The 14,583-nt window shown below is 37.8% G+C and overlaps 1 pseudogene; it reads right to left on the bottom strand.

Annotated features, from left to right (window-relative positions):
- Positions 1–155: 155 nt before the first annotated feature.
- On the bottom strand, positions 156–1,100 carry LOC114633894 (annotated as a pseudogene).
- Positions 1,101–14,583: the final 13,483 nt, after the last annotated feature.

Below are 14,583 nucleotides of genomic sequence, written 5' to 3'. Positions count from 1 at the left end.
GATCTATCTCTGGGGTTTAGGGAGTGAGATGGAGTTCTTACCAGCTGCTCTGAGTGCAGTGGCTCCTGGATGACTCAGGATTCAGTTTCTCCACAGGACAGGAGCAGACCGACTCTGTGTCTGCTCCAGCCCAGAGGACCAGGCAGGGGCAGAACGGAAGTTTTCATAGTGAAGGTCTTGGGTCACTTCCTGTAGGTCTTGCATGTGGGTGATGAGCATCGTTCTCAGCTTCAGAAAGTCATTGTGTTCTGGGTTCTCCACCTCTACAACGCCCCACGGGTAGAGACGGCCTCTGACCTTCTTGCCTTTGGCTTCAATCAACTGGTTGGAGCCAACCACAGAGAATGGGATACTGGCCTTGAGGAGCCTAGTCTGTTCCTTAAAGTCTTCATCTTCATCTGATTCTGCATCAGGTAAGTGATAGATTTTAATGCTATGCTCTTCAATTTCATCCAAAATCCTTTTCTTTAGCCGCTCACGCTCCTTCAGAGTGAGAGTGTCAGCTTTCGCAATGACAGGCACAATATTCACCTTATTGTGTATCACTTTCATAAATGCAACATCTAAGGGTTTCAGTCCATGTCCAAAAGGTGAAATGAAGTAGAAGCAACAATGTACCCTGTTATCAATGATGTGCCGCCTGTTCAGTCCACTCTCATCATGTAGGTAGCGTTCAAACTGCTCATCAATGTAGGAGATAATTGTCTTGAAACAATCCCTGCAGTTGATGGCATCCCCATAGCCGGGCGTGTCTACTACTGTAAGCCGCAGCTTCACACCCCGCTCTTCAATCTCAACAGTTGAAGCCTCTATCTGGACAGTTCTTTCAATTTTCTCTGCAGCTCCAGGTATAATTCTTTCTGGGTAGAGATCAGTCAGAAATAAGCTGTTTATAAGAGTTGATTTTCCTAGACCAGATTCACCAACCACCATCAGAGTGAACTCGAACCCCTTTTTCACTGATTTTCGGTGAACTTGATTGGGAAGATTTGCAAATCCAACATACCCAGGAGTTTCTGGATTTATAAACTGAGTTGGTTGTTGCTTAGACATCTTTCTTGATTTTTCTGTCTATCCGCTAACACGCCCGAGAACGCTCGCCAGGCTACAACACCGACCTACCCCCGGAAATATATATTCTTTATAGTCTAATTCACCTCCCTCTCTCTAAATGTCTCCTAATCCATCCTCACATTCTCTACCTGAATTTAGGTGTTTCTTTTTTATCCTATGGAGTATAATTTGTGCTGCTCAAATTTTATTTATATATATATATATATATACATATATATACACACATGTATATATATGTGTATATATATTCCATGAAACAATGTATGGAACACAGAAATGTAGGGAAAGAAGACTCTGATTGATTAAAACTATGCAAGGAGCCTAAAACTTTGCCAACAGAACAAGATGAAGATCTTCAGAAGGAAGTATCCACAGCAGGGATATCAATAACTGATATTTCTGTTTAAGTTATAATCTTAACATGTATATAACAGATCTAATAGAGCATACAAAAAACAATTTAAAGGTAACAAAACAGGTCAATTGTAACTTCAAGAGAATATAAAGAAAGCCATATAAAGAAAGACAATGACAGACACATTTTGGCTAGTTGTAAACAATATTGAAATAATCAAAATAATGTAAATACTCTTGGGTTATAAAAATAGTAGCAAAAGTATATGTAAATGAAGGAAGGCAGAATGCATAGAATATATACATGTCTAAGTTATGTGAATGATAAGGCAAAATTCTCATCTACCATAGCAAGAAATCAACAGACACATAAAAAGCAACTTGAATGCATTAAAATGAAGACCTTCTGATCATCTGAGATACAATTTCAAGTCATTAGTAATTTTTAAAATATAAATTTTAGCCAATGGGGAAAAACAGTTTAAAATGATTTTCTTATTGATTCTCTCCCCAGTCAGAATGGCAATCATCAAGAGTAACAATTGACAACATATACTGTTATGATTTGCCAAAAGCGGGACTCTTATACACTGTTGATAGGAGTGTAAGCTAGTCAGTGCAGAAATTCAAGCTGTAAGTTACTAAAAACTAGAAATAAATCTGCTATGTGACTCAGCTCTACTGACTCTTGTGTACACATTCAAAATAACTTACTCCTCCTATATATATATATATATTTTGTTTATATATTTGTGTATATAACCTACAGAACAGGGTTTCATTCTAAGGAATAATCTACTTACTGCCTCTCCCCAGGCTTTGATAGCCACCATCATTCCCGAGTTTATGGCTGCATTGTACCAATATTTGTCTATATCTTCATTTTATTATCTCCTCTGTGTGTGTGAAATTTCCCTAGGTCTCCTCTAATGAATTTTACAGTGACATTCAGTGATTATCCAGGTAGTCTTCGGTGACTCCTTTTTCTTTTTAATTACTTTTGTCCCATTATTTTACAAAGTAGCGGGTTTCCACAGGTATTTTCATTCACCCTTAGTTTGGGCTGACCCTCCCCTCACTGCATCCTCTTCTCTCTCTCTCTCTCTCTCTCTCTCTCTCTCTCTCTCTCTCTCTCTCCTCTTCTCTTCTCTTCTCTTCTCTTTTCTCTTCTCATTGCTGCTTAAACCCTTCTACCCCCAGTATTAGCCCTTCCACCGTCAAATCATATGTATTCTATTACCCTCCCTGTATTACCATCCCTCTCTCTTTAAGGCCTCTTCTTTATATCACTGGTCCATTCCTTGTTTCCTGCCACAATACATATACCTACATTAAATACAAGTATATTAAGAATTAAAGGTAGGATCCACATATGAGAGAGAACATACAGTATTTGTCTTTCAGGGCCTGTATTACCTCACATTTAAAACTTTTTCCCAGTATGACCAAGGAGTTAGAGGCTGGTATCTTTAGGGCTACCATTCAGTACTACCACAGTATCAAAATATAAACCCACCCATGCCCAGTGGCACTGTCCTGTTGCTTACCATGCCAAGAATTCACCGACATCCTTGCAGTGTATCTATGAATCACCTACAATGTGCCCATAAACCATTTTTTGGATTTCTACATCAGCAGTGGTCTCCACATATCCTCAATGTTAATGTCTTTCATTCTCAATCCAGTATATTCATCCTGCAACATGTCACTGTATTGTTACAGTATTGTGTATACAAAAATAAGTTTTATTTTTAATTGTTTCATATAATATATTTTGATCATACTCTTTCTTCCCCCACAACTTCTCTCAGATCCTCCCTACCTCTGTACCCAGCCAACTTCATGTTCTTTCTATCTCTCCCTCAAGAAAAAAAAATAAAACCAAAAGCAATTTTTTAAAGATAAGAGGAAAATAAATATAAATAGCATCAGTAACTCTTCCAACACTCAAATAAATCACTGCTGGGGTATGCACATCCCACTACTGAAAATACTCTTGCTCTCCGTATTTCTGCTTCCTAGAACGCCAAGGAAGAACTTCAAGGACTGTTGCTTAGGCTAGGAAAGTTGAATGGGTCCCAGACTTTCCACTGTAACATCATTTGTAGCAAGTCAGACTGCATCTTTCTGATGTATTTGAGGTGGTGGGGGGATTAGAAATGATCTCAATAAGGAAAATGTTGCTCTGCAAAAAAAAATACAAAAAATAATAATGGGTTTGAAATCCACTTGTCTGAAGCACTCTCTTTTGGTGTGAGCCTCTGGGCGGCCTTTCAAGCAGGTGGCACATGACATCACTCGGTCCCAGCTGTTCCTTATTAACTCAGCTTCTCTGTAAAAGATACAGTCTTTTACAACTTGACTCTTTTTTTTTTAAGGAGACAGCCCATTTTGCAAATCAACCAAAAACATTAAACACAGTTAGACTGCAACATTCCATAAATATAAATTTGACAAATAAATCCTCTGTTTTCCCAGCCTCCACTAAGACAACGAACAATGTGAAGGTCTGAAGGACACCAGCCTTGACGAAATAGCATCTCTGTTTTAACAGCATAAGGGAAATGTCTGCCAAGCAGACTGCTACAGACTGCTTCTCCAGTGGGTCAAAGCACAAGAATCACCCAGGAGCCCTAACCCTCACAGAGACCTCTAAACCATCTCCCACATGAGCTGACATTGTAAGTATGTTCTTTGCCTGCTCGTAACACCTAATTAGGCCCTGACCATGAGGCTAAGAGGTGGGAAGGAAAAGCCAGGATGCCTGCAGGCTGCCACTTGAGTTCACAGCAAAATGAAAAGCAGCATGTGTGATCCAAGGGGAAGAATCTGACAGTCACACTTCAATCTTTCAGCGACATTTTTTTAAACATGGGGAGGTTGTGGCATCAATAGTGTCATCTTCTAATAGAAAGGACAACTGCATATAATGCATAATTGCTGGTCTAAATGACTTGTTATTTTGACTGCCTATTCTAAAATGTCTGTAATTGCTTCCAATGAGACTTTGAATAAATGATAAGTCAGCACAGGCAATCACTGGTGGAGACATAGCAAGGCTTTGGAAAACTTAGTACAAATTATTTTGTCATGTGTCAGTTTCACCAATTCCTGATTATGATCTGTAGGCATTTGTACTGCTTTGTTGACTATATCTCCTAACTGTGTCCCACTTAAGGCAGCAGAAAGAGTACCACAAGTAGGTGAATAAACAAGAAGGCAGTTTATTTTCAAGGGCAATGAGCAGATGCTGGCAGAGCCTGATAAATTACTTTTATAGAATTTTAGCTTGTGCCAAATTCTGGCCCTTTCTGTAAAGCAGAACAAAGTAAGGGAAAAGCACACCTCGCTGAAAGTTATTGCCATCTCTCCAAATAAAGCCCCCCCACCCCGTATGCTTGTTTGCCAAGTCTTAAAATAACAAATCACTTTTTTATAACAAAATTGTCTCCCTGGAATAATAGGCTTCAGTGTGAATTCTGATAGAGCAATAGCTCCTCTAAATGACAGCAAAGGCTTGCAGCAGGGATGTGAGGCACATCTATTTCAGGGCTTCCCATTAGTGCGAACACAGTTCGGTAAGAAATGAAGTCATTTCCTGACTCATTGGGATGCCATGTTTAAACTGCAGTTTTCAGCCTAAGGATACAAAGGTTGAGGAAATGTGGGCTGAGCCTAAAAGAGGTGAATCATCCCATAAGGATGCAGGAAGCCAACTCTTTTCAGGTCCTTCACACATGACTAGAAGATATTAGATGGGAAGGAGAAGCTGATTAAGAGTTCCCATCTATTCTTTACATGATAAGATGGCTCTCCACTCTGTACCTTCCACTAAAATCTGTTCCATAAAGGATCTACCTGTAAGTGTGGGAGTAAAATAAACAGCTCAACATTTAAGAATTTGAAACATCAGGTTACAGGGAAAAGATGAACTTGAATCCTGTTAATTGTGTATGTGAACCTAAGTCATACAGGAGCTAAAGAGTTGGCTGAGCAGTTAATATTTGCTGCTGTTGTAGAGGACCCAGCTTCAGTTTCCAGCATCAATATGTTGGCTCACACCCTCCTGTAATGCCAATTCCAGGGGGTCTAACACACTCTTTTGGCCTCAGTGGGCACCAGGCCTTCATGTAGTACACAGATATAAATGCAGGCAAAACACTCAATACATTTTGAAATTTTATTTTTAGAAATTTATAAAGAATATGTTTATTGGACTTTAGTATTGTATAGATGTCAAGAACTTCATTACATACTTCAAACATACAATAGTACAGAATATAGTAAACAAATACTAGACTAGACAAACCCCAAAACCTATAGCTCTATGCCTGATGTCAAAGGGACTCCATCTAGCTTTGTTGACTGCAACACACTTCTCTATCTTGGGAGGGTTGGTTCCACTCGATCTCTAAAGCTTTCCTTGGCAGATAGCTCTGTACATCTCCAACATCCTGGAATCTACAATGCAATCTAGGCTTCACATTTACAGCTTCACCCAATGACCTCTCAGGCCTCCATGCATGGACTCCCCTGACACATATTTGGTATCAGTGGTTCTCCTTAATCTTGAAGGAAGATTCCACAATCCCTTTACCCCTGTATCCTTCATGACTCTAAAACCACATGACCAACTCTGCCAAGTTCTGTTGCTCACTTGAGTGGGCGCCTTGCCCTCCCCTTAAATTACATTTGCGTAAGTTCAATGTTTTTGAGCTTTTTAGAAACAGATAATACCATAGGTCTTTTCTTCTCACAGGATTAGGTGGGTGGTCATTGCCCTGAGGGCACCACTCCCTGTATTCCATTTTTCCTATTTCTTTCAGCACAAACCAAGGCTCCAACATTAAATTTCCTGTTGCTCTTTTCCCTTGAGACTGTACATATTGTCATTGCTGTGTGGGGCAGCTTGTTCCTTTTCATTGTAGATTTCTGCATTAAGAGTGACCACATGGCACGGTGGGCTGTCTTAAAGCCTCCTCTGCCAATGAAATTAGTACAAAATTCTTCAATTAAACTTCAGGCAGATTTTTAGATGAGGAAAAAGCCACATTCTTTGTGAAAATATTATAAGAATGGTCTCTAGCCCAGCTACTAATATTATTTACCTCTGAAAATTCTTCAGCTGGGCCTTCATAGTCCACATTGGCTCTCAGTGCTACTGTCTTCCAAGCTCCTACTAGAATGTCCCATCAAGCCTCACTTACAATGTTCACTCACTTTCCTAATCCAAAGTCCCAAAGTCATTTACATTCTTCTACAAAACAGTATATTCAAGCCTGTCACAGCAATAGCCCACTCCCTGGTGCCAACTGTTTTAGTTACTTTTTCCTATTACTGTGATGCAACACCATGACCAAGGCAACTTATTAAAAATGCATTTAATTTGGGGGCTCATGGTTCTACAGCATTGGAGTCCAAGACAATCATGGCAGGAAGCATGGCAACAAGTAGGAAGGCATGGTATTGAAACATTCATAGGCATGAGGCAGAGAGAGAGATAACAGAGAAATGCCCTGAGCTTCTGAAGCTTCAAGCCCATTCCTAATAGCACACCTCCTCAAACAAAGCTATCTCTCCTAATCCTTCCCAAGCAGTTCATCAACTAGGGACCAAGTGTTCTTATATATGAGACCCATTCTCATTCAAGCCACTGCAGCTGAATTCTTACAAAATGTTAAAAATGAAAGTGTGGGAGGAGTATCTGGAAAAGATAATATAAAACCAGAGGCCAAATCCAAAGAAAAAAGGCAAATTTTTGAAGAAGAAATAGCCAAGAAATGTAGTAATAAAAAAGAAAGAAAAGAAATGGAGAGTAGTCAGTCATGGCTTCCTCAAATTTATTGAAGTATAAACTGCACAAGTATTCTATTTTTAAATGAAGTTAATATGTCAAAGCACAGTTCTAGAAAGTTGCATTCCCCAACAACTAAAACTTACTTTTTCCACATGTCTGTTACTAGTAAATGAGTAAATGCACATTCTAAGATATTTGCCTTGACTATAAATGCTTACATTTGCCTTATAGGATAAATACTCCTACTTAGCCATTTGAACAGAACAGAGAAAGTGAGGCTGAGTAGTTAAGCAGCTCTTACAGTGCTTTGTTGTTGTTGTTGCTGCTGCTGTTGTTATTGTTTTTGCTTTTTTATTGGATATTTTCTTTATTTACATTTTAACCTTTCCAATTTTCCCCTGGAACCTCCCTATCTCATCTACCTCCCCGTGCTTCTATGAGGGTGTTCCCCCACCCATTCACCCACCTACCCATCCCCTTCTCCCCACCCTGGCATTCCCCTACACTGGGGCATCAAGCCTCCACAGGACCAAAAACCTCTCCTCCCATTGATGCCTGACAAGGCCATCCTCTGCTACATACGCGGTTGGAGCCTTGAGTCCCTCCACAGTTCTAAGGAAGATCAATGATATGTTCCTGTGAGCTAGTCTCAGGCCTTTATCACTATATCTCCATTTATTCAAGACAGTGTGGCTCTGTCCTCTGAAGTCCTACAGTTCCATCATCTATACATCTTTGATTATTGAACCCTTAGAATTTTTCATGTTTGTTACATTTTGATACACAACATATCTTCCCAACTAGACTACAAAACATTGCATACAGTACTGTAAATAATACTCCTCTGTAATCGCCACAATACTTACCACTATTCCCTACTCATTATATAAGATTTAATTGGAACTTCAACAAAGAGATAACTTTCAAAACAACTATCCCAATAATTTTGCAATCAAACGAACTCTACCAACATCCTTTGCTAAGCAGCAGTCATCTTTTGAGATTGCTGGAAATTTAAGTTAAGAAAAGAGATGTTAATGCTTTTTATCTCATTCTATTCCTTTTGACTGATGAAACCCAAAATAATCACTTTGCATCTCCAAAGTGTTCCACCCCCGTGAAAGCAGGGGGAGAGTGAGCCATCACTAGCGCACAAATGTGTTCTGCTGAAAGCAATCAAATAAATCAAGCAACCCCAAAATATAGTTAAAGCCAAGTGACTCAGAAACAGCTCATGTTTTTAGTCACTTAGAATCCAAAGTTACTCTGAAACATGAATATTTTTTAAAGCATTACTCATTTTGCTTTCTCTGATAAAACTAAAATAATCCAATACAATTATCTGAATGGTTATAATTTAAAGATTTAAAATGCACGCTCAAAACCTAACATTTCAAATTAGGGGACAAATTCTAACTAATAATAATGATCTGGTATAAAAGTATCCTGGAGAAACTAATTTGCTACCATTTTCTTTTTATTAAGCTAATCTGAAAAAAAGAGCATCCATGCGGCTGTCTTGAAGAATGCACAACACTGTACAAAGCATGAACCTGAAAAATCATTACTCAAAATTGAAAGCCACTTTCCTTTCTCACCTACAAAAGCATTTATTCTCATGCTGAAAAATTAAATATGGTTCAAGACCTTTACTTAAAAATAATTGAGTTTTGCAAAATCAATAAACTCATACAATTTCCAAGTGACCTTATCAGTAGCTCAAGGATGACAAATAGGTTTAATCATACACTCCGACTCCAGCTGTTTGGTAATAGAGATATGGATGCTGTGTTGAAAAAGATTCTAAGGCTACAATCCAAGAGAAAACATGTTCAGACCAATCAGCAGGATCAACAATGTGTGTAAAAAAAGGAATTATTAGTACCAAAAATTTGCATCCACTGCTATAATTTCTAAAGGTGAAATTCAAGACTGCAATCTGGATATAAGTCATGGATATCAAAGGTGCCACTTGATTGATTGGGTCATTTCAGTAGAAAAATCATTTGTAAGAAGTTAGTTAGACGTATGGAGCTACAGGTGAATATGAGTAGAGGAATAAGAAAGGAGCTGAACATTTTGTTAGCTTACTATATGACAAGCACTGAATATATTAGCCTTACCTTATCCATATGTTTCCATGATCATATCGAAGACTTTTATCATTATCATAATACTGTTCCTCTGTTATCTTAATTTCACTCATTTAACTTTCTAACCACCATACCATGTCATATTGCTTTGGCTTATTCTACCAAATGTCCATCCTTCCAGTAACCTATCTTCCTCACTAATATATCCATTCCATTGAGTCTTTCCACTATCTGTCATCTTTATACCTTGGCATCTCTCCTACTGTCTTGCCACTGACTTGTCAATCACTCCCTTGTGTCCACTGTCAGTTCTTTATTCATCACAATTGCCTAGCAATTATAAATCCAGTTCTCTGTTCACCCCAGGCCTGTATCCATTTGATATAAACATGGCCTTAGAACTGATTATTCATATTCACAAGTGATTATCTCAATCAGGTATTTAGAAAAGGTTGGTAGCCCTTCTATATTTCCTTTATCTACTTAGTCTTCCAGAAGACATTTCTCTTATTCCTTCTTCTGGCTTCAAATCTCCATATTTCTTCTTTCTTACTTCCTCTCCTCTGATGGTCCTTATTAATAAGAAACACAGAAACAACCAGAAAGGAATTCACTCCAGATTATCCCTCTCCATCTACTTTTATGCCACCCTGTCCCCCCACCTGCCACTTTGATCATTTTCTGTATGTTCTACCTTTGTTTATGATACAAGGGATGGTTTGTTCACTCTGTTTTCAAAAGCCAAGTTCTTTCTTCATTAATCAAAAACAACCCCCTAGAAATCATGTCTTCTCTTTTATCTCCAATTATCTCTTTCTATAAGTTATTCCCACTAGCATTCAGACAACTATATTCAATTGCCAAGTCAGTAACTCCACTTGCAATATGTTTTCAAGCAAGTATCTCAAACTTTTCAGGTCCAAAACAAAATTTCTTATATTTCTCCAAATCCCAAGTACTCCATATTATTCTCCTTCTCAAAAACTAGCAGCCTCTATAAATATAATTGCTCATTAAAAAATGATTTGGCATCATCTTTGAATCTTTTACTCTCTAACCTTTCATTCCCAATCCACCTCTTCATTTTACATCTACATCCACCGGCTACAAAAATGACTACTCATTATCAATTCATAGTCCTAGATGCACTTACCTCCTATCAGTTTTTTTGATCTAACCTTAGCTCTACCACCCTATTATTTTGATACAGTGGCCAGGGACATCCTTTTGAAAATGTCATTCTTCTGCTTGAGAACCTCTACTGCAGTGGTACCTATGGATTGCAACACCTTTGGGGTAAATGACCCTTTCACAAGGGTTGTCTAAGACCATTGGAAAACACAGATATTTACAACTCAAAACAGTATCAAAATTACAGTTATGAAGTAGAAACAAACATAATGTTATGGTTGGGGGGATTCCACATGAGGAACTGTATTAAAGGGTCACAATATTAAGAGAGGTTGAGAAACGCTGTTCTAGTGGCTTCCTATCTCATTTAAAGTAAAAGTTAAAAGTCTTCCAAAGTCTCTTTAATACTCTCCCTATAGATGCCTCTCTAACTTCAGCTCTTTTTGTATTCCCTTTATACCTCCAGTTGAATCACATCAGCTTCCTTTTCTTTATTTATTTCTTTTTTTCTGTCTTCCTTTTTTCTTTCCTCCTTCCTTCCTTCCTTTCTTCTTTCCTTTCTTTTTTTCTTGAGACAAGGTCTCACAATGTAGCCCTGGCTGGCCTGGAGTTTACTATATAAACCAGGTTGGCCTCTTACAGTGATCTGCTTTCCACTGCCTCTATGTGCTGGAATTACAAGATATGAGCCACCATGCCCAGTATTCTTTTATTTAAATACGACCTTTATTCTTCTGCCTCAAAGCTTTTTAATTTGTTATTTCCTCTTCCTGGAGTTCTCTTTACCCAGATGCATTCTGTCTGTTCTTTCATCCTTTTAAGATCTTGACTCAAATGTCATCTTCCCAGTAAAATCTTCCCTGAATAGGCCATTTTAATTCTTTTAAAAGTAATAATCAAATAATCTCACTTTGTCTTCATCAAATTCTACTACAAGACAAATATTACAGTTGTTTTATTAATTCAGAAAGTAATACTCAAATGGTTTAAATAACTTGCTCACTATCAAATCTGGGGAATATGGAAATCAAGATTTAAACATACACTTTCAAAATCTATCTTTTATCTCATAATCTAGAAGAATCAAGTAATTTATGCAACTTTATGTGAACTGTATCAATGGAAAACCAAATGAAATTTGAAGGAGAACGTTCTTTTTCTGCAGTTTTTCAACTTATAAATAAAATAGACATTAGTCATTTGGAGAACTATTTCACAACTATTAATATAAGTAATGAATATCACAGACATCTAAATTATATCTATACTTTCTGTGACTGTTCATAAATATCATACCACCAACAATTTGGCCAAATGTATATACATACATACATACATATGTACATACATATATACTGTACCTGAATCTGAACAAACCACTAAACTGGGAGTTCTCAAGCTTAGCACTAATAAGATTTGAACCTGGATAAAACTCTTCAAGGTGTATACTGAGGTTGTTCTGCACATTGTAGGATGGACACCACTATCACTAGCCTCTATGTATTAAATGAGATATTGATAGCATACTTACTCCATTGTAAAAATCAAAAATTCCTCCCAAACACCGCTAATGTCTCTCATGGAACAGAAAACTGTGCAAATCAGTCCTAGTTAACCACTGGTCTATATGCAACTGTCATTTCATAAGAGAAACAGGACAGATGGGTGTGATAAATTAAGCCACATGGATCCAATCACCAAAATGCACTGTGAGAATCTGCACAGATCAAATGATACACAGCATTTGACGAATATATTTTGATGAATAAGTTTCTGGGATAAAAAGCATAAATGAAAAGGATGTCTTGGATGAAAATATGCTTAGAGGGCATATTTTAACAAAAAGGGAATCCTAAGTTTTAGGATTTAAGGATGTACCACTATGTAATAAAACTATAAACACATAGGAAAGAATAATTACTGTAAAAGTCAACTAGGGAGGAGATGGTGGTTGAAGTTGACATGGGACACTTGGTTGGCCTTGGGGCTTCTTAGGTGACTGACACGATTCTATTTCTTGACTTGGGTGGCATTTAAAAGAATGCTGACCCTATAATCATTAATTATGCATTCTGATTGCCTTATCTTCTGCTTAATGTCTATGTTTTTTCAGTGAAAACACATCAGTAAATGAAAACATAATAAATAAACAGAAGAATTTTTCTTCTTTTCTACTTCCCTTAGGTTTGAGTTCCATGAGAAGTGTCCTTGAGAAGAGATCTATGGATGTATAGAGTTCAGGTCAATGTTTATGTCCCCTCAGCCTAGAGGTGTAAATCCTCATCATCGCTTCAAAAGTGACTTTGGAAGTCAGAACAGGACTCACTACAACCCAATACAAGCCATATGTGAGATGTCCATTTCTTGGCCTATTTTTGAAGGAATGTCTCATGTCAAATCAACAAATACCTACCAGGGAGTCTTGTGATCCAGGCTGTTTGCCAGGCACAATGAAGGAAGCAAAATGCAAAGCAGGGAAATCTTGGCACATGTGAACAAGGCTCATGAGAACTGCGTAGGCTGAGTAGAGATTTGTGAGACACTGACTTTTAGAAGATTTTTGCAGGATACGGGAGGGGGGACAGAAAGGCAAAGACATAGACAGGGATAGGGAGACAGAGAAAGACCAACCGACCACAGGTGTACCTCCTTCCTTGCAAAGATCTGCTCCTGAAGAGTTCTGTGGTGATTAAATTTTTATAAATTTAATTATATTTTCTCATTGACTTACATTATAATCAGAGAGTGGCTTTATCTACATTTCGGATTAATCTTCAACTGGCAGTGGCTCCCAACAGTTTAAGTTTCCCTGCTTCTCTGTCAAGTAGTTAATAGTTTATAAACAAACATTTAAAGGCACTATTTAAAGGAACCCTTGAGTGAATCCTTTTGAACAACAAAGGATACTTCGGCAATATTTATAAATAATCATTAGATCAGAAGCTCATCAAGGTTTCTTGAAATAAAGCAGTCCGGTATAACTTTACTGTAATTAAATCTCTAAACCTATTTTATGTGTGTTTTAGGACATCCAGCTTTACTGATACTCCCCTTTTTTAATAGCATTCAGAAGATCATTTTGTACAGACACTTACAGGAAGCACTACTAAACATAGTTCTGCACCTGTATCAGCAATTATGAAATAAAAAAATGTGACGCCATTAAATGCAGAAGAGAGGTGATTTGAAATGGCTGGCCCATTGGTTGGTCTGCTAGCAACAGAAGATGTTTAGGATGCTCACGTTAGCGGTGTCTTTTGAAAAGCAGACTGCCTGGAAATCTCAAGAATTACTGGAGAGCTAGAGTGAAGGATGGAACATATTAGCCCTACCTATTCCAGCAGTGTCACCACAACTCTCCCACCACATCCTTTACACTATGTGGCTTGTCCCCTTCTCATCTGTTCTCTACATTCACATTTGAGGCTCACTCTAACTTCCCAATGATATTTCCCTAACTAAGGAAAGCTCAATGTTAGTAGCATGAAATCCCATTATACTTCATATCATTAGGTCTAGAACATGGAAGAGGATTCCTAAACTACCACAAAATAGCAGAACTCCAAGACTACTGATGCTTCTGTGATTGAGTTAAGTAAGGTTGCCTTTGCACTTCATCTTGACTGGAAATTATAGACAAGTTTTGAGCTCATTCTGCTGGTTACACATACCCAAAGGGGTATGATTTATGAAGGATTTTAGTCTGGCTGGCTTAGTTATTTCTGATTAAAGACCTCCATTTGTTTTGAAGTACATGGATAAAGGTTAGTTCACGATTTTGTCTTTAGTGACATGAATATAACTTATAATTGGTTTATTTAGAAAAATACTGGAAATAAAAACTAGACTGCACCATAGAAGAATAAATCAAGAATGAATTTTGTTGTAGAAGGCAAAAAAAGGATGCTCTTGCCAAATCAATTACTTTCCACGAGTGATAGTGCTGTTTCTCAGGGAACAAACACTGTCTCCCACATTGTAATCAAGAATCTCCATCCTAGCCACGGTGGCAGACAAAATAACTCACATTCTTTTATAAACCCTGATCCTTGACTGAAGAGTAGGTCCTATAAATTCTATCTGACCAATGAAGTACAATAAGGTGGAGATATTTTCCAGGTGTAACATAAGTTT

The sequence above is a fragment of the Grammomys surdaster genome, unplaced genomic scaffold (assembly GCF_004785775.1).
Source record: "Grammomys surdaster isolate TR1022 unplaced genomic scaffold, NIH_TR_1.0 784, whole genome shotgun sequence".
NCBI lineage: Eukaryota > Metazoa > Chordata > Mammalia > Rodentia > Muridae > Grammomys > Grammomys surdaster.
This window is presented reverse-complemented; position numbering and strand designations above follow the sequence as displayed.